Below are 21,457 nucleotides of genomic sequence, written 5' to 3'. Positions count from 1 at the left end.
CGAAAGGACAAAGAAGGCTGAGGGAGGGAGGGGGCCCGAGCTGTAAATCAGAGCCGCTCCCCAGTTTATTGAGGCTGGCAGGGGCTGGGGCACGGACTTCGCCCGGGGTAAGGAGCACTGGCAGGGGTGAGGGCACGCCAAGTGGGCGCCAGATGATAAGGAGCCAATAAAGAGACTATGACCCCAAGGCCTGCAGGAGGCCGGGCACGGGCACCATGAGGGCTGCCAGGCAGGCCGGCCGAGCAAGACAGCAGGAGGGGAGTCGTGGTGGCGCCCACCCCCTGTAACAGCAACTCCATGTGGGACGGCTTCCTTCTTCCAGTGGGGGCGCTGTTACCTTGGGTGGGCAGCCCAGATCGCCGCAGAAAGAAGAGGCTTCAGGGCCCACCTTGAGACACGGAGGTCGTCGAAGGGCAGGCTGCACCCCGCCCCCCAGAGTGCGCAGGGCTCTGACCTATGAATTGACAGCCAGTCCTCAGTCTCCCTTCTGGCTGCCAATTCCATAGGTCACAGGTATGTTCGCCTCAATACCCACGGGGATAAGCTGCCAGGGCCTGCTGTGGGGAAGGGAGGAGGATGGCCCAGGAAGTCCAGCCAAGCCAGCTCAGGACCCCCCACCCATCCCGGCTACCAGGGCGGGTGCCCGTCGGGGTTTGGGGGAGAGGCCAGGGAAGAGGCGCTCTGGGCCCCAAGCTCGGGGAAGACTGGCAGGCAGGGAAACAGTGGTGAACAGCGGATGCCCCGGGACTTCCTCAGGTGTCCAGGATCAAATGGGAGCATCTCTGCTGGGCACGTGCATAGTGTTTGGCACCTCATAAGTGTTTAATAAATGCTGCTTCTTCCCTTCCTCTCTCCCTCCCTTTTCCTTCCTTCCTTCCTTTCCTTTCTTCCTCCCTCCCTTCCTTTTTTCCTTCTTGCCTTTTCTCCCCTCCTCTCTTCCTTTTCCCTTTTTTCTTTCCTTCCTTCCTTGCTTGCTTGTTTGCTTCCTTCCTTCCCTCCTCCCTCCCTCCCTTCCTCCCTTCCTTTCCGCCTTCCCTCCTTCCTCCCCTTCTCTCTATCCCCTCCTCCCTTAGCCTCTTTGAAATCCTCAGTTTCCCTCCAAGGCTCAGGTCTGATTTCTAGGCCTTCATCCCCCTTCTTCTTACTTGCAGTGTTTGGTACCAGCTCATACCAACAGCCCTTTCCGTGGGGGTAGAAGGCAGACTCCTTGAGGGCAGGGGCTGGAGCCCTTCCCCCACCAGAGCTTGGCACAAACTAGATGCTTAGTAAATGCTTATTGAGTTGAGTGGAGGCAGGACTAGTTGGGGGGGACCATGTAAGGTGACATCATGGGCACGCCACAGCTCTACAAGCTAACGCTGATGTGGCGCCTGCTCTGGGCCGGGCCCTGGGCTAAGGACTTTGCAGTTATGGTTTTGTTTGATCCTCACAACCACTTTACAGAGGGTGAAACTGAGGCAAACAAATGCCTTGCTAGTGAGTGTCGTGGCCACAGGAGGAGGGAGTCCATCAAGGAGGGCTTTCAAGAGGTCCAGGCCCAATTTGCTGAACCTCTGACCACCGGTGACCCCTCACATGATCGAGAGCTGGAGGGGACCTTGGAGTCATCAGGGACTCCAAGTCAGAGGATGGCCATGGGACTGATTTGACATCTGTTAAATGGGCGTATAGGATTAGGGGACCTCCAAAGTTCTTCCAGCTCTAGAGTGGTGGAGGGTGGGCTGGCCTGGGGGGCACCTGCGCTCCCCAGGGCACTTCCCACACTAGCCATAGGCTGCCATGAGGGTGGAGGAGGTAAAGAACAGGATTGAATTTGTTCTTTTGTGATCTTAGATGAGTTTTTGGGGCCAATGATAAATGGCATTGGAGGGAAGGAAGTCTCTAGGTGGAGACCCTGATGTGAGCAAAAGCCCAGGGGCTGGAAACCAGTGGAACAAGCTGTCAGGGGGGTTCCCTGTGCTCCTTCTAACTCCTGGGGCTCCCTGCACTCCCCAGGGAGCAGGGGAGGAGGAAACAGAAAACCTCCCATGATGTCTATAGGACAGAGGAGAGACAGTGAGCTCTGATTCAAGGATCCTCCAGAGGGGGGCTGCTGGGAGCTGGGAGGCCACGGGCTCCTCTCCTCAGCTGCACACTCCAGGATCTGGCCTCCCAAAGGTAGCACTGTGGGAAACAGCACTAGCTGTCAGACCCTGGCCCGCCCAAAGCCCTTTCTGGTGCCACCCAGGACCCCATGGCCTTGATAAAGGTTGGGGCAGAGGGGGGCAGTGATCCCAGGAGCATCACTGCCCCCCTCTGCCCCAAACTTTACCAAGGCCATGGGGTCCATTTCTACCTCCCTCCTAGCCTGACCTGGGGAACTATCCAGGAAACTATCTCCTTAAAGTAATCAGGAATCTCCCAGCTGCTCAGTCATTCTCCTTGACCTCTCTGCCCTTGGAGACTTGGTCACCCTCTTCTCCTGAGTCTTCTAGATTTTCAGAACACCTCTCTTTCTCTCTCCTCTCACCCTGGCTCTCCTTCCCCTCTGCCCACCCCTTCTCTGTCTCCTTTGCCCCTTCCTCTACCAGATCAGCCTCTAACCATGGGGATTCTTTGTCACTTTCACCTCTGTATTATCTCTGGTCACTTTCACCTCTCCCTCACCTGTGGTCAGTCACTTTCACCTCTGTACCATCTCTGGTCACTTTCACTTCCGTATAACTTCTCGTCACTTTCACCTCTGGTCAGTCACTTTCATCTCACCATTTCCCCCGCTCACCCGAAGCAGACCTTCACTCCCTCACACCTAAATATCTGCAATCTCTGCTGAGCCCAAGTCTTTCCCATTTCAATCCATCATCTATTCAACCACCAAAGGGATTTTCCTAAACCCCAGGTCTGATACTTCAATAAATTTCAGTGGCTCCCTGTGGCCCCAGGATCAAATACAAGATTGTTTGGCCTTCAACGCCCTTTATCTCCTCCCCCGCCTGGTTTTCCAGTCTTCTTCCACATCACTCCCTGACACATCCTCTGTGAGAGGGTGAACCAGCCTCCTGGCTAGTCCATGAACAAGACCGGGAATTTTTTTCTGGTTGTTCCCAGCCCTTAAATGCTCTCCCTCCTCTGCTCCAATTCCTGATCTCCTGGCTTCCTTTAAGTCCCAACTAAAATCTCATCTTCTCCAGGAGCCTTCCTTGCCTTTTGGTCCCAGAGCTATCCAGCTGAACATTATGTCCTATTTATTCTGTCTATTGCTAGTTTGTATGTATTTGCCTGTGGTCGCCTCCATTAGGCTGTAAGCTCTTTGAGGGCAGGGACTGGCTTTTGCCTCCTTTTCTCTCCCCAGTGCCTCGCACAGTGATTAATAAATGCTTATTGATTGATCAATTGAATAAATGCTTGTTCACTTCAACTGAATCATGTGTTAATGTGGATTCCCAATAGCCACTGCTGTCTTTTCTCCCTTCTAGGCCAGTGAAATAATTTAGCTATTTTTAAACCCTCAAGTACTATTGACAGGGGAGGGGGTTATCTGAACTTTGAATTTCCTCAGCAGTGGGCACAGTGTCCATACAATAAATATCCCTTGTCTAGAGGAGGGAACTGAGGCAGCAGGAGTTCTCCTGGGATCCTGGAATTAGAAGGAATGGCTCCCAGAGGTCATTTGGTCCTATCTGTCTTCAGAGGCGAGGTGAGAGCAGAGCGAGGCCCCTGGATCCTGGACCCTGAGCTCCTTTCCAACACAAGGAGCCTCCCCAGCAGCCCCCAGCTTCCTGGCTGTTACTACCTGACCCACATAGAATGTCCTGCAGAGGATACACGCAAGTCCTGTGCACCCGAAGCCCAGATGTGCAGAGACACGAACTCAGATAAAGATGTGCTGGGGCTCACATGTACAGACGGGCTCCAGAACATGGGTGGGCCGCGCTCCCGGCTCAGTCCCACTCTTTCTTCAGTATCTTCCCATCCCCCCATCCTGGCTCCCGTCCCAGCTTCCCCACCTCCCTCTGGGCCCTCCCCCCCTTCATGGCTGGATTCCGGTCCAGATGAGGCGATGAAGACTTCAAGTGGGAGGAGAGGAAAGGTTTTGGGGGGAGCGAGGGAAGGGGGCAGCCCCAAACATGGAGGGTGACGCCGCGCAGCGAGAGTCCGTGTCCGCCCTCGCCCGGAGAGCTGGTACAGCCCTGGGCACCGGGGCGCCCAGGGGGCATCGCTGGGCAGAGCACAGCCAGGAGGGGCCAGTGCTTGAAGCGAGGGGAAGGTTTGCTCGGGACAGCTCGGGGGTGCGGGCCTGGGCTCAGGCCTCTGAGGGGTGCCCTGGGCGGCACAGGCTGGGCCGGGAGAACAGCAACAAGAGGGCTGAGGGGAGACGGCGGCAGGAGAGGGGCCCTGGGAGGCAAAGGCCGGCGCCCCCTGTCGTGTGCCCTGAGCAGGGACCCTGGGTGTGGAGAGCCGGGGAGGCTCATGGGAGGACCTCTGATAACAGCCCCAGTGACCACTAGCTTTTATGTAGCTCTTTGATCTCCTTTGATTCTCACAACACCCGGGAGGCAAGTGCTATTATTGCCTCCATTTTCCAGATGAGGAAACTGAGGCAGACAGCAATTAAGGGACTCGTTCAAGGCCACGCAGCAGACCCAACCTTGGTTTTCCGACTCCACCTCTGGGCCCCTCGTGGCAGTAAAACAGAGAGAGCTGGCTGGGGGCAGGGCAGCCCCCACGCCTCTCATTTCCACATAGGACCTCAGTTTCCTGATCTGGGAAACGGGGTTAGGTCCAGTTTGGGGGGAAGGTGGGGGACAAGTCCCCTGACTTGGGACTCTGGGAATGCCCCCCCTTTCCCTTCCTAAGGGAGAGCGCCTGCAGCTCGGAGAAAGCGCCTTTGCTCCCGTGGGGGGGGGGGGTCTCTTTTGGTGATCTTGGCCAATCAGCGGACACAGAGCGGCCCCGCCCGGGGCGTGGGGGACCCTGACGTCATCACCTCTGCGGGAGGCCGCCCTCCCCGTCAGATAAATAAGCGGCTTCCGGCTTGGTACAACCGGGGCCCAGCAGCGCCCCCCCCAACCTAGGGGTTATCCCAGCCCGAACCCCGGGCTCCGGGCCCAGCAGCCCCCGCAAGGGCGGAGCTGGGGCTCCTCTGGCCTCTCCCCCGGCAGCTCCCGGGGCTCCGTTAGACACCCGCCACCTCGGGCTTGTCAGCCTCCTCCTCCAGGAAGGCTCCGGGATGCAGGACGGGCCCTGCCGTCACTCCCGCGGCCTCCTCGGTCCCGAGACCGAAGCTTCCCGCGGGCGGGGCAGCCCTTCCCGCCCCGTCTCTGCGGCCCCTGTGGAGCCTGGATGGGGAGCGAGGCCCCCAGCCCCGTTAGAAGGGCCCGAGACGGGCAGGGTGGACAGCGCCGGGCCACGTGACGCGCCGGGGCCGCCGAGCCCGCACCGGGCCACATGCACAGTCGCCGACCGCTAGGGGGAGGCCTGGTTCCGCGCCCCAAAACCACCACCGGGGAAGCGCTGACTGAGTGCGATTCCCGGCCTGGCCTGCAGGGGGAGCGCACGGCCCGAAAATCAGTCCCTGAGCTTGGTTCCCAGGACCAGCTCCTGCATCGGGAAAGCCGAGAGCAGTGGGGAGCAAGTGGGAGCCAGGGGTCCGCAGGGCCCCTCCCCCAAAGGGCCCTATACGCCCCCCACAACTTCCCACCGAGGGGAGCTGGAAGGCCCAGCCCCGCTCTATTGCGAGTCTTAGTAGTAAGTGCAGGCGGGGGAGTCCTTCCTGGCCCCCCTTTGCTCATCTGTTAAAGGGGGATGTGTCCCCCCGCCTCTGAGGCCCCTGGAGGTGGGGACCTGCCACCGGCCAAGTAAAGGGGTCTGGGAGGGACCCTTCCCTGATGACGTTTCCAGGTACCTCCCCACCCCACCCCACCCCTTCCTATTGGCTTCTTCCTGTAACAGGGAAAAAATTTCGTGAAAACCAACGTTTGTAGCAATTGTAGCCCAGAGAGCCCAAAAATCCCAGAGATCTCAGAGAGCCCAAAAATCCCAGAGATCCCAGAGAGCCCAAAAATCCCAGAGATCTCAGAGAGCCCAAAAATCCCAGAGATCTCAGAGAGCCCAAAAATCCCAGAGATCCCAGAGAGCCCAAAAATCCCAGAGATCTCAGAGAGCCCAAAAATCCCAGAGAGCTCAAAAATCCCAGAGATCCCAGAGAGCCCAAAAATCCCAGAGATCTCAGAGAGCCCAAAAATCCCAGAGATCTCAGAGAGCCCAAAAATCCCAGAGATCCCAGAGAGCTCAAAAATCCCAGAGATCCCAGAGAGCCCAAAAATCCCAGAGATCCCAGAGAGCCCAAAAATCCCAGAGATCTCAGAGAGCCCAAAAATCCCAGAGATCTCAGAGAGCCCAAAAATCCCAGAGATCCCAGAGAGCCCAAAAATCCCAGAGATCCCAGAGAGCCCAAAAATTCTAGAGATCTCAGAGAGCCCAAAAATCCTAGAGATCCCAGAGAGCCCAAAAATCCCAGAGATCTCAGAGAGCCCAAAAATCCCAGAGAGCCCAGAGAGCCCAAAAATCCCAGAGAGCTCAAAAATCCCAGAGATCCCAGAGAGCCCAAAAATCCCAAAGATCTCAGAGAGCCCAAAAATCCCAGAGATCCCAGAGAGCCCAAAAATCCCAGAGATCTCAGAGAGCCCAAAAATCCCAGAGATCCCAGAGAGCCCAAAAATCCCAGAGATCTCAGAGAGCCCAAAAATCCCAGAGAGCCCAGAGAGCCCAAAAATCCCAGAGAGCCTAGAGAGCCCAAAAATCCCAGAGAGCCCAAAAATCCCAGAGAGCCCAGAGAGCCCAAAAATCCCAGAGAGCCCAAAAATCCCAGAGATCCCAGAGAGCCCAAAAATCCCAGAAATCCCAGAGAGCCCAGAGAGCCCAAAAATCCCAGAGAGCCCAAAAATCCCAGAGAGCCCAGAGAGCCCAAAAATCCCAGAGATCCCAGAGAGCCCGGAGAGCCCCAAAATCCCAGAGAGCCCAAAAATCCCAGAGAGCCCAAAAATCCCAGAGATCCCAGAGAGCCCCAAAATCCTAGAAGTCCCAGAGAGCCCAAAAATCCCAGAGATCCCAGAGAGCCCCAAAATCCCAGAGATCCCAGAGAGCCCAAAAATCCCAGAGAGCCCAGAGAGCCCGGAGAGCCCAAAAATCCCAGAGAGCCCAAAAATCCCAGAGATCCCAGAGAGCCCGGAGAGCCCAAAAATCCCAGAGATCCCAGAGAGCCCAAAAAATCCCAAAGATCTCAGAGATCCCAAAAATCCCAGAGAACCCAGAGAGCCCAGAGAACCCAGAGATCCCAGAGAACCCAGAGAGCTCAGAGAACCCAGAGATCCCAGAGAACCCAGAGAGCCCAGAGAGCCTGGAGAGCCCAAAAATCCCAGAGAGCCCAAAAATCCCAGAGAACCCAGAGAGCCCAGAGAACCCAGAGATCCCAGAGAACCCAGAGATCTCAGAGAGCCCAGAGATCCCAGAGAACCCAGAGAGCCTGGAGAGCCCAAAAATCCCAGAGAGCCCCAAAATCCCAGAGAACCCAGAGAGCCCAGAGAACCCAGAGAGCTCAGAGAACCCAGAGATCCCAGAGAGCCCAGAGAGCCCAAAAATCCCAGAGAGCCCAAAAATCCCAGAGAGCCCGGAGAGCCCAAAAATCCCAGAGAGCCCAAAAATCCCAGAGAACCCAGAGAGCCCAGAGAACCCAGAGATCCCAGAGAACCCAGAGAGCTCAGAGAACCCAGAGAGCCCAGAGAGCCCAGAGAGCCCAGAGATCCCAGAGACCCCAGAGAGCTCAGAGAACCCAGAGAACCTAGATAACCCAGAGAGCCCAGAGATCCCAGAGATCTCAGAGAGCCCAGAGATCCCAGAGAACCCAGAGAGCCCAGAGAACCCAGAGAACACAGAGATCTCAAAGAACCCAGAGAACCCAGAGAACCTAGAGATCTCAGAGAGCCCAGAGAGCCTAGAGACCCCAGAGATCCCAGAGACCCCAGAGATCCCAGAGAGCCCCAAGAGCCCGCCAGGCGCAGCCCCCACGAGTCCCCAGCTCTCCAGAGAAAGGAAGAATGGGGATTTGCCATGTCTTCTCCCAAGCCAGCAGGGACGGGGCATTGGTCACGTGCTGCTGTGATTGTAGCCTGTTTAACAGGAGCTGGTGAACAGAAGAACGACTTTTTCCTCCGTTTCCACGTCCATCCGATATCTTACTTCCCTTTGAATTTATTTCTTTTTATGCAACTGTAATCAGCACATATTTGTTACAAAGGCTTTTCTTCTTCTTTTTTTTCCTCCAAATAGGGGGTAGGGAGAAGAAAAGAGCTCTTTGTTCATTGAAAATATTAACTAAAGTAAAATATAGGGCGGTCCGGCTTTTCTTGCTTTACAGCACTTCAAAGAGGACTCCCCATATTTCTGTGGAATCACGTCTAAGAGATTTGGGGGGTTTATTGGTTTGGGTTTTTACAGTGTCTCAGTCTGTTAAAGCAATGATACCATAATCTGTTCCCCTATTTTCCAGTCACTGATTGTGGAAATGAGTTCTGAAAGAGCTTCTCCCTTCCCCCATCAGGCAGTGTAACTAGGGTGGAGCCCCCGTGGCTTTGGTCCAGGGCCCCAGACTTCATGGGCGCTGAAGCATCACAGAAGCCCAGGGACTTGCTAAGTGCCCAGGCTGTGGGTCACAGAGGATGCTACCGGGGCTGTGGGCCGGGGCTGCCAACCCTCCTTCACTTCCTGCGGGTCTTAGTTACTGCTCTGTGTGCTCGCACTTCCACCAGCAGAGCCTCATCCTTTCCTCACATGAGGCTCAGGGTCTCTCCAGTCTGACCTCCAGGCTCAGCCCAGAGCCAGCTGCATCCTGTCTGCAGAGAAGCTGGGGCCAGTCCCAAGTTCCACCGGTTCCTCTTGGCCACCCCCGAGGGGGTTTCTGGGAACAGTGCAAAGGGGAAAGGCTTCTGGGGTCCTCCCAGCAGAGGCTAAGCTTGCATCTGTCCCGGCCGGGCCTGTCCCACACCCTCTGAGTGACCTCAGCCTCTGCGCTCCCCGCTTCGGCCTCTGCCCCCCCTTTTGGTGGAGCTGGCCCGGCGCTGGCGGGATGGAAGGGACGGAGCTGCGTACACATCCCAGCCATGGGAAAAAATGAGCCTGCTCTCAGCCCGAGATGCTCCGCAGGCTCCTGGCCCAGCTCCTCACCCATATTTGGAGAAAATCCCACAGGGCCAGGGCGCTTCGGTTTGGGCTAGAGGCATTTTTGGACATGCTTCTGGACCAAGCGTGCTGCAGGAGTGTGGAGGGCCCCCGCCAGAGTGGGGGCAGGGGCGGCCACTCGGAGGCTTCTTCCCAGCACTTCTTTGGGCTAAGCAAATCACTTCCCGCTCCGGGTTTCATTTTCTGTCTCTAAAATGGGGGAGTTAAATCAGGTGGTCTCGACGGCCCCTCCCAGCTCTCCCAGCCCCTGTTCTTTTCTTCATTAGAGCTTTTTATTTTCAAAACCCACACATAAATCGTTCTTCACATTCACCTTGGCAAAACCCTGGGCTCCAAATTTTCCTCCCTCCCTTCCCCCAGCCCCTCGCCTAGATGGCGAGTCATCTGCTTTATGTTAAATACGTACAGTTCTTCCATACATACTTATACAATTCTCTTGTACAAGAAAAATCAGATCAAAAGGGAGGAAAAATGAGAAAGAAAATAAAATGCGAGCAAACAGCAACAAAAAGAGTGGCAATGCACACTCAGTCCCCACAGTCCTGTAGATGCGGACGGCTCGCTCCATCACAAGACCCTTGGAACTGGCCTGGATCGTCTCATTGCTGAAGAGAGTCAGAACAGATCATTGCATCATCTTCCTGTTCCCATGTGTAATGTTCTTTTGGTTCTGCTCATTTTACTTAGCATCAGTTCCTGTAAGTCTCCACGCCTCTCTGAATCAGTCCATTTTCTAAGACCCTTCCCAGCTCTGACATTCCCTGTCCTAAGGTTCCCCCCAGCTCTGACATTCCCTGTTCTAAGGTTCCTCCCAGTTCTGACATTCCCTGTTCTAAGGTTCCTCACAGTTCTAATATTCCCTGTTCTAAGGTTCCTCTCAGTTCTGACATTCCCTGTTCTAAGGTTCCTCCCAGTTCTAATATTCCCTGTCTAAGGTTCCTCCCAGCTCTGACATTCCCTGTTCTAAGGTTTCTCCCAGTTCTAATATTCCCTGTTCTAAGGTTCCTCCCAGCTCTGACATTCCCTGTCCTAAGGTTCCTCACAGTTCTGACATTCCCTGTTCTAAGGTTCCTCCCAGTTCTGACATTCCCTGTTCTAAGGTTCCTCACAGTTCTAATATTCCCTGTTCTAAGGTCTCTCCCACCTCTGACATTTTAAAGCCCTGCCACTCTGAGGTTCCATGTCTGAAGTTAGAAGTACCAGCCTTGGATCTAAGTTCTAAGGTTCCTCCCGTCCTGACATTTGGTGGGTTTATTGTCTCTTCGGTCTGGAACCCAAACTCTCGGGTACCCTCCTTTGCTCTGGGTTAATCAGGCCCCCGTGTCATTGGGTCTCATTAACGCCTCAAGGCCAGAGCCTCAAGAGCCGGATGAAAATCTCCTGACAGATGCTTGAGACCAGAAAGAGGAAGGCTTTTTTGTAAACAACGTAAAACCATCATCTTCCTTCCCCAGCCTGTCCAAAGGGCCTGAAGCTGGTTTGAAAGTGAAAATGGTTATGAAAGCCGCAGCGGGGTGAGCGGGTCAAAAGGCAATTTTCCCACAGTGCGGAAACCCCCAGACTGGGAACAAGGCCCTGTGTTTTCCATCTTGAGCGGGTTATAAGGTGCCGCAGCTGCCTGCAGGAACACAGGCCGTTAAGGTTCAAAAGTACTTTGCCTGCGGTCCCTGGACCTTGCGCCCCACTTGGGCCTCAGTTTCCTGTTTTGTAAAGAGTCCAAGAGTCCGAGCTGGAGGGCGGGAGAGTGGGCCAGCTTTGGGGTCTGGGAGCCTCTGCCACTTACTCTCCTGTGAATGTGGGCAAGGGCACCTCCTTCAGCCTCTGTTTTCTCATCTGTCAGATGGACTCGACGGCCTCTGTCCCTTCCAGTTAAGTACGGGATCTCTGCCTCCGAGTCTCCCAATCACCTGCAAGTCAGCCCTTCACTGGAGTTATTCTCCCTGTGTGACAACGGAAGCCTCAGACCCTCTCCCCCTGGCCTGTCACTAGAGGGGGAAGTGATTTCTGTTGCCCTCCCAGCCTCACCCGGGGGAAGGGGATCATTTCTTAAAGCTCTCTGAGATCTGAGGGGAAAGCCAAGGACTTTGACAAACACTTGCTGAAGGGTTTTTATAAATAACACAGAAACATTTTGTTTTGGAATCCGCCGGGGCCGGGTTTTCCCACCACGCACTCGGGCCTTGGGGAGACGGGAGGGACAAGGCGGGGGCTCTGTGGTCCAGTCAATGGCATTGCCTCTGGCAGAACCGGACTTGGCTCTGGAGCCAGACAAGAGAGCCATTCAGGGCTTCCCAGACACCCTGCCCCCTTTGCTCTGCAGAGGAGACGGCATCTCCGGGGCGTAGCCACAGAGAACCCCGGAAGCCGTTCCGAGGCTCTCTCCCCCCTTTGGCAGGGAACTCGTGAATCTTTTAGGGGCCTCAGTTTCTCTTCAGCTGAGAAAACATATAATGGCATCCTAGAACCTAGCAGGCCAGAGTGAGGACTGGCCCCAGAACAGTAAGGAAACTTCATGTTGGAGCTGGGAGAGACCTTAGAACAGGGGATGTCCCAGCTGGGAGGAGCCTCCTTTTATTTTGTTCCTTTATTCAATAGGGGAAGAACTTGAGGTTTTATGGACTTTAGCGGTTTTTGAAGCTCTCCATGGCAAGCCCATTTTCGTCTGAGCCTCTTCACTCTGCACCCTAGCTCCTGCCTTTTGGTCCTAGGCCCTTGAGTGTTGGATGCCGCTGTCTCGAGCCTGACCCAGATCCCTACCCTGCTGTCAGACACCTCGATCCCTGTCCTTGGCAGGCATAAAAACCTTTCCTTTGTTTTCTTCCTCCTCTCCTCCTGTCCTTCTTCCCTAACCCTCCTCCTCCTCCCAGTAGGACTTCTCCATGATGCTCTAGAACAAAGCTTTGACAATGCTCCTGTTCAGAGTCTCCCCAGAGTATCCAGGGTCTACTAGAAGAGGTACCTAGTGCAGAGCAGGGGGTAGAGCAGGGGTCCCTAGCACAGAAACACAGCGACGGGGGCACACTGACAAACCCAGCAAAGACAAACCATTTGCTTGGCCCATTCCCCTACTGCTCCCCACCCTCACCTGATCCGTCCAGTAAATGAAGCTTTGTGGGACTGACATTGAGCCGCGTTTCACCTTCCCTGGCCAGCTGGGGAAGGGCTTTCTTTGGTCATCCATCTAGGGGGCTCCGAGGGATGGTCAGCTTCTCCCTGGACCGGCGTGCAGTCCAGGAAATGTTTGGTGGGTGGGGGGTAGCCGGCGCTAGAAACAGAGATGCGAGGGCTCCCAAGCTCGTGGGATAATCACCAAGGCCGGGAGCATCTACTTCTCATGACCAGCGGCTCCTCGTGTAGGCTCAGATTAGAAAGGCAGGTGAAGGCAGCCGAGAACTCCAGACAGATCAGAATTGGACTCTGCCATGCTGCGTCTGCCGTCGCCCTTTGGAAGGAGGCTGGGGAGAAATCCATCTAACGGAGGGAAGGGTGCACAAAGGGTAAGGGACTCAAAGAAGAAGGGCAGGTCCTTTACACAGCTCTCAGAAGTCCTCCTGACTCTTGGACGCTAATCATCCTAGTCCACCATTCCTGGGGATGACCCAGTCTCCATCTTTTCCCTTTAGCCCTTTAGGGAAATGGTGCTTTCCCCATTCTTCCAGTTACCATTTTCTGTCATCCCCATCCTCAACTCCTCCCTCTCTCCAGCCCCCAGAATCCACCAGTGGGGAATTCTTCCATCCCAACATCCCTTCCCCTCATGTGCATTCACAAGAGCCAGACAAATGCTAAATGGGACGTGCCGGTCCAACAAGCCTGACATTCTGCAGGCACCCACATGACAGCAGAATTCTTATAAACAAAAACAGGGACAGAGCGCAGTCCAGACATGAAGGAAAGAGATGAAATGGTGAATTCCATGAGTATTCCAGTTTGGCCAGGATGAGTAGCAATGGAGTCAGCAAGCCTAATTGGAGCCTTCAAAGTAAAGATGAATGCTTTGTATTTCACCCAGATGAGCCCATTATTTCCTTTTTTTTTCCTTTGGTGGATCTTTGAAAGTTCTGTTTAATTTCTTTTTTTTTTTAATAAAGCTTTTTGTTTTCAAAACATGCACAGATAATTTTTCAACATTGACTCTTGCATAGCCTTGTGTTACAGATTTTCTCCTCCTTCCCCCCACCCCCTCCCCTAGATGGCAAGCAATTCAATATATGTTAAACATGTTAAAATAGATGGTAAATCCAATATGTATAAACATATCTATACAATTTAATTTATACTTTAACATATGTAACATGTATTGATCAACATGCCATCTGGGGGAGGGGAGTAAGGGGAAGGAGCGGAAAAATTGGAACAAAAGGCTTGGCAATTGGCTGTAAAATTACCCATGCACATAACTGGTAAATAAAAAACTATAATTTAAAAAATCTATAAAATTATCTTGCTGCATGAGATCAGATCAAAAAAAAAAAAAAAAAAGAACAGTAAATGAATAAGAAAACAAAATGCAAGTGAACAACAACAAAAAAAGTGAGAATGTTATCTTGTGATCCACACTCAATTCCCACAGTCCTCTCTGGGTGTAGAGGGCTCTCTTCATCACAAGGTCATTGGACCTGTAAGCCCATTATTTCCAGAGCACTTTGGGAAGCTGCTTTGGAAAGAACTTTACAAAGTAAGGTAGATCAGATGGAGGTCACCACCATCATCATCTGAATAAAGTAGTCATAAAGGGGAGAGAGAGAGAGTGGTAGAGAGACACCAGTCCCATAGGTGGTTTTCTTTGGAGCCAGAATCCAAGCTCAGACAAGATAGGGCTATGGGAAGGGGGTGTCTTGGAAGCAGATGATCTGAACTAGATCTGGGGGTTTCAATGGATGGCAGACTCTAACAGGAGTCCATCAAGCAATGCAACGGACATGGCACTGAGAGGGGCATAGTATCTACTGCAAGGAAGTTGAGTATTGCTCTACGGAGCGTGGACGGCCCCAGATGTAGATTGTGTTCTGTTCTTGGCGCCATATTTCAAGAGGGCCCCGATGACCAACAGTGTCCAGAGAAGAGCTGTCAGAATGGGGAAGAGCCTGCAGGTCACGGCATGTGAAACTTAATGGAAGGAACTTGCTTTGCCTGGAGAAGAACAGATTTAGAGAAGATACAATCGCTGTATTCAAATATTTGAAAGATGGTCACATAGAAGGATTCACTAATATTTTATAAAGCCCTTTAAAACACTATATCAATGCGAGCTATTATTATTATCCTTAATGATACCTGCAAGCTGGGGCACTAACAATTGGGATTATTGGGAAGGGGCTCTTGGAGGTAGCACTTGAAGGGACCTTGAACGGCACGAGGGACAGCGAACGAACATAAAGGCACGTAAGCAGGAGATGGGGTATCTTGCATCAGGAATGGCAAATAGGCCAATTCATCTGGAATTCAGAGCGCACAAGGCTGAGCAATATGTAATCATTCTGGAAAAATGGACTGGAGCCAGCTTGGGGAGGGTTTGACTGTGAAATGGGGGAGTTGACCAGTGCCTGGTACAGAGTAAGTTACAAAATGACTGATCGAGTTCATATCTTAGCCTAGAGATGATGGGAAATCATTGGAGTTCCTTGAGTTGGGGAGTGGCCTGCTCAACCCTAGGCTTAAAGAATCTTCATTTAACAGTTGGGGAGAGCTTTAAAGAAATGTCTGCTATTATTATTCCCAGCCCACCTCGGCAGCTCCTAAACTGGACCAAGTTCAGACTCAGGGTTAACTTAAGAAAGAGTCGTTTCTTTCTTCCTTTCTTTCCTCCTTTCTTTCTTTCTTTCTTTCTTTCTTTCTTTCTTTCTTTCCTTCTTTCTTTCTTTCCTCCTTTCTTTCTTTCTTTCTTTCTTTCTTTCTTTCTTTCTTTCTTTCTTTCTTTCTTTCTTTCTTTCTTTCTTTCTTTCTTTCTTTCCTCCTTTCTTTCTTTCCTCCTTCCTTCCTTCCTTCCTTCCTTCCTTCCTTCCTTCCTTCCTTCCTTCCTTCCTTCCTTCCTTCCTTCCTTCCTTCCTTCCTTCCTTCCTTCCTTCCTTCCTTCCTTTCTTTCTTTCTTTCTTTCTTTCTTTCTTTCTTTCTTTCTTTCTTTCTTTCTTTCTTTCTTTCTTTCTTTCTTTCTTTCTTTCTTTCGTCATTGCTTTACTGTCAGAAAATCTCCTAGAAGATTCATGGAATAGCTCATGTTTAGATTTCCCAAAATGTATGTAAAAGGGGTCCCCAGATCCCCTATGAGCTTTCAATATAGTCTTTCCTTTCTACAGAGTCCTATAGAGTTCCCTCCCATCTCCACTTCTAACCCCCAACAATGTGCACATTACTATCCTATGGTCCTGACTACCTGAGGAAGGCAAGCACAGCTGGTTGCCTCTAAACAAGCAATTGGGCCTCAATGATCCCATGGACTCTTGGACATCAAGATGGAGATCTCCTGCCTCCTCATGACAAAATATTAGACCTTTGGCTTGAGTAGTCATGTCAATGACCAATTCTTTCTCTAAGAAACATGGTGTTGAAAAAAAATTTATCTCTCTCTCAAGCAGTGGTCCTCAAACTTCTTAAATAGGGGCCAGTTCCCTGTCCCTCAGACTGTTGGAGGCTGGACTATAGTAAAAACAAAAGTTCACACTGTCTCAGCCCATTTGCCATAACCCAGTGGGCCCCATAAACGTCCTCAGTGGGCCGCATCTAGCCCTCGGGCCGTAGTTTGAGAACCCCTGCTCTAAGGCTTGTGCTCAAAATCTCGAATATAGGAATGCTTCAACTTGGAGTTAACCATAAAGCAAGACCAGAATGACCCATTTGGGCGCGATCTATTTCTGCCATATGCTTCTGCACGAGATCTCTCTTGAACTGAGAGAGCCCACTTTTTGCATCCCTCTTCTCAGACCACAGATAAGCACCAACAGCTCAATCATGTGCTTCTGCAGAGGATTCATCCTGCTCTGCCTGCTGCCATTTCTCTGAATCCAGGCAAAGATGAGTTTTTCTGAATCCGGGCTGTTGCCATTTCTTGGACCACGAAAGGCCAACATGAAAATCCATCTCCAGTCCTCCTGATCTATGTCTGGCTCTGTAGGGAAAGTGAGGCACAGGACCTTGCACAGCTCTCCCTCATTTAAATCCAATTCATTTGCATGTTATAGCATCTTTCTGAATCCTGGTCCTCTTCCAGAAAGAAGGACAAAAAATAGCAATTCCTGAGTACTTCTCTTGTTGTGAACTCCCCCCCCCCCAATCAAATGGAAGGCTAGCTAAGGTCAGGACTGTTCTCTGTAGCTTTGAATCTCCAGGACCACTTAACACAAGGGTTTTTACCATTGTTCGGTTGTTGGATTGAATCAAACAGGGATGAGCCTGGCCTGTTTGGATTACAGGAATCCCATGGGAAGTAATGAAAAAAGGTTGGGGTGGATTTTTGGAAGTTAACAAATAGGCCAGGAGAAGAAATTTATCCCATTTCGGCCCATTTACAATTGTTCTCCTACCCCTAATTTAAATTTCTGAAGGCCAGAGTCTGTTTTTATTGTCTGGATTCCCATCTCTGAGCACTTCTGCGGTATCTGTCACTACAGGAAATATTTAATAAATGTTTGTTGAATGAATGAATGAATGAACTGGAGTAAGGAAAGTCTAGAGCAATGGTCCAAGCTTCTTAAATAGGGGGCCAGTTCCCTGTCCCTCAGACTGTGGGAGGCCGGACTACAGTAAAAACAACAGCTCACGCTCTGTCTCCCCCCCTCGGCCCATTTGCCATAACTCGGAGGGCCGCATAAACATCCTCAGCGACGGCATCTGGCCCACGGGCCACAGTTTGAGAACCCCTGGTCTAGAGAGAGAGAAGTCCAATTACACTGTTGTCCTTCAATTGTTAGTGTCATAGCTGACTCTTTGGGCCCCAATTTGGGAGCTCCAGAGCCAGATAGATCAGGATGACTTGAGATGGATTTACATGCCTTCAGGACCCATGCTCTATCCACTGAACCCTACCAAGGACTTTTTTTTTTTTTGGTGACTTTGTTTTACCAAGGACTCTTCATGGCCAGTCTTTTTTCAGTCTTAGATCCTCTTGACACTCTTGATTATCACCTCCTCTTGGATATTCTCTCTCCTTTGACTTCAGAGACATTCTCCTAGTTCACATTTTTTAAAAATAGATTTTTTACATCTCGTGTGTATTTTTCTTGTCCACTATGCCCTTCCCCTTGTCAGGGAGTCATTCTTTATAACAAAGACTTTAAAAAACAAGAGAAGAAAATTGAACAAAACTGATCAAGACATCAGCCAAAGCTTGATGTTGTTTGCTCTGGTTCACACACACACTTGGGCTTTGACGTCTGCAAAGGAAGGAGGGGAAGTTCCTCCTTCTTTGGGGCCAAACTTGGTCCTGGTCATTCTGCAACTTTCACTTTCAGTTGTGTGGTTGCAATCGCTCCTTTAATCTTGTATTCCTGGTTCTGCTTGATGCGCTCTGAATCAGTTCATAGAAGTCTTTCCAAGTTTATCTGCATTCAAGGTGTCCGACATTTTTTATGGTACAATCCTTGTCTACATTCTGTCAGCCCAATTGATTTGGCCATTTCCTGAATCAACGGAACATTTTCTCTGTTTCCAATTCTTTGCTTTCACAAAAAGCATTACTGTCAATATCATGGTGCCCATGGAGCTTTATTTTTGGTCACCGACTATCCCTGGAATCCCTATGTTAAAAGTAACGGACATTTTAGTTACATCCCCCATCCCAGCCCGTATAATTCCAAACTGTATTCCGGAACATTGTTCCCTGGTTCTTCTCCTACCTCCCTACCCTTTCCTCCTCTGTCTCCTGTGTTTCCAAGCTCTGGAAGATCAGGAAGTTTCCACAGCTCTGTTCTCTCTCTCCCTTTTTTCTTGTAGGAGCTTCTTTCACTCCCACAATCTGAATCACAAACTCTCCACAGATGATTCCCGAATCTATACTTCTCTTCTGAGCTCCAGACGTGAGAAGCTAAAATTCCAGGAATGCTTGGTTGTTAGGGAAGCAGATGAAAGATGACTGCAAGGCTTCAAGGATCAGGAGGAGCCTCATGGTTTCATTCTTAGAATGGGAAGAGGGAGACGATGATGTGCTTAAGTCTTAGAACTGCTGACTGAAAACACGGCACCGGAGGGCTGGGCCGACCTGGCCTGCGAGGGTCACCCTGGGAACATGACAACTGGAGCTTCAGGAATGGGAGATTTTTTGTGGGGAAAAGATATAAAGAGAGAAGGAAATGGAAGTGATGATTCAAAGGTGTTATGGATGAATGGCGAGCTCCTCAAACAAGGAGGGAGGCAGTGGTGGAGGAATTGGAATCTAGACTTAAACCTCCCTTTCCTTATCCCTGGAGGCAGGGTGAGTACAATGAGTCTTTCCCTGAGAATATTGGCATATGGCCCCATTGGGAAGGAGCCAGCATTCCACTGGGATGAGAAGAGAAAAGGAAGAAGGGAAGGGAAGTCTGTGGATAAAGAAGAATTATCCCAAGAATTTCTTAAGAGCCGTGGAATGGGGTCAGGAGAAGGAAAGGGAGCGGGAGTTAGCAATGGCCTTGGTTGGGTTGGAATGAAAGCAAATACACTCCTTCTTGACCTCTGGTCCATGGTGTCCTCCTGGACATTCTGGCTTAGATTCTCTTTCCCGATTCTCCTTTTTAGTCTCCTTGGCTGATTCTTTGTTCCCTAGCTGCGGGGGTCCCCCACAGAGCTGTCCTGGGCCCCCTTTTCTCGCTTGTCATGGGCTCTCATGGGTTTCAACCATTTCTGTGAAGATGACACCCATATATTTCTGTGTCCAATCCTAGCCTCTCTGCTGGGTCACGTGCCTCCAGTCACCTTTCAGACATCTCAAACTCAACAGTCCAAAGAACACTCATTAACTTCCCCCCCATCCTTCCCCGTTCTGAACTTCCTTATTATTGGAACTGCCATCTTCCCCAACACCCCAACCCGGGTCATCTTCAACTTCTCGCCCCCCCCCCCCCCGGGCCCCACGTCCAGGGTCTTGGCAAATCCTGTTATTTCTTCCCTCTTGTCACAGCCGGAGCTCAGGCCCGATCACCTCTCCCCCAGACTGCAGCACAGCCTTTTCAGCTTTCTCTCTACACTCTCTCCCGTCCATCTGAGCTCAGCTGCCCAGCGGGAGTCCCTGCTCAATCCAGTGGTCCCAGAGGGGAGATGGGTCAGACAGGTGGTGGGGAGGCGGAGAGAAAAGGGAAATAACCTCTGAGATCACTACCAACTGCTCCAATTGGGAAGATAGGGAGGGATGTTGAACCCCAATCTTCCTACACCTCCTTCCCTCTCTGCCTTCCCCGCTCTTCCTCTCACACGACCCTTCATCTCCTCTCACCCCACCTTTGCACTGGCTGAACCGAATGCCCGGGATGCCCTCCCTCCTCAGCTTTGCCTTTGAACTAAGCCCCCGGCTCTGCAGCTGCTAATAACATCTTCCCCTTTCAGAGGGCCTTTCATTAATTCTTCATATCCCTCGAATATACCCAGTCATCTACATGTTGTCTCTCCCGGTGCCCGGGGGCACGGGCTGCTTTGGGCATTTCTTTGTATGCTCAGGGTGCCAGGCCCATTCAGGAGTAATTGCTCACTGACTATCCGTAGGGAAGGGAAATCATCGTCCAGGAGCCTAGGTACCATACAGCTGGTGATGACAGCCCCCTCGAGGGGGCTCTGGAAGGATGGAGCTCTGGGAAAGTCAATGTGGGAAAATCCCAGCAGAGTCTGAGAGTCCAGGAATGAATGGAGGGCCAGCCAGCAGCTGCCCGCACCTCCAGGTAGCTCTTACACCGCTGGGTTTTCTCTGTCTTCCAGGCTGAGCAGGAATGGCAGGGCAGGGCACGCCAGCTGCCATTGCCATCTTGCCAAGTGATGGTTCTGGGACTTCAGAGCTTCAGAGATGCCCGGCTAAGATTTGCCAGGCTTCTCCCCCCGGGCTGCCGAGCCCCATCCCTGCCTGGATATTGCCAGCTTTCTCCCCCCCTCCCCCCCCGCCCCGGCTGCCGAGTTCCATCCCTGCCCCATGTGGCCGGGGAGGCAGCTGGAGAGGAGCCCCACAAACCTGTTCTCCCTAATCTACTATCTTTGTCCCCACCAATGAGGGAGTGTGAGAAACAGCTGGAGATGTCTGACCTAAATTCCCTGCAAGAATGGGAGGCTGTAATTTGAGACAGGGCTGGCCGGGAGGATTTGTGGCCTGATTCTTAACTCTTGTCGTATTTCTTGTATTCCCTCTCAAGTAAATGTCCTTTTACGTTGCCATTCGCACGTGTCCACTCTGGCCCAGTTGCCCAGAACCAGGCCTACCAGAAAATCCTTACGTGATTACCCTAAAGGGGGTCCTTCTTTCCTGCCCCCAGATCGAATACTCCCTGATCGGATTCCTTCCATTTGTCGGGGCCCAGTGATTAGCACCCCAATTCAATTGAGCCACTTAGAATGGGTGACGTTTAGCATGTGGATAGTGCCAGGCCTGGGCTCAGACACTCACAAGCTGGGGGACCCTGGGCAGATCACTTCTTGCCTCAGTTTCCTCATGTGTACAATGAGCTGGAGAAGGAAATGGCAAACACTCCAGTATCTTTGCCAAGAAAGCTCCAAATGGGCTCACTAAGAGTGGGACACAATTGAAAACTATTTCAAAGATATGACAAGAACAAATGTTTAGATGTTTCTCCCTTTGTCTTTGGGCCACGGTTTCCCCTACACCTCTTGGGTCTGGAGGAGAAAGCACAAAACTTAACCCTGTTCCTCTATAGTTTTGCTCTCCCCAAGCTCGTGTCCAGTCATGGCAGGTGAGTCGAGCTAAGATGGGGTGCCAAGGGCCACTCCTTGGGCTGCTCTGGCTGCAATTCCCAGCCCAAGGCCTTGCCCTGGGATTCCTGTGGCCGGTACATTCCCCTGTGGCCCGAGATTCCATACCCTGCCCCTGGGACAGTACAAAATGATCAACAGGGCCCAGGACTGAGGCTCATTTCATAGGGGCCAGGCGACTGGGGAGGGGACCCTTATAACACGGTCTGTCGCCTAATAACTACCGTTTATGTGGCTCTTGCTATGGGCCAAGCACTGTACTAAGTGCTTTAAAATGATCTCCTTTGATCCTCACAAAAACCCTAGAAGCTAGATGCTATTATTATCCTCATTACAGATGGGGAAACTGAGGCAGGGTTAAGGG

This window comes from Sminthopsis crassicaudata, chromosome 6 (assembly GCF_048593235.1).
Source record: "Sminthopsis crassicaudata isolate SCR6 chromosome 6, ASM4859323v1, whole genome shotgun sequence".
NCBI classification, from domain to species: domain Eukaryota; kingdom Metazoa; phylum Chordata; class Mammalia; order Dasyuromorphia; family Dasyuridae; genus Sminthopsis; species Sminthopsis crassicaudata.
This window is presented reverse-complemented; position numbering follows the sequence as displayed.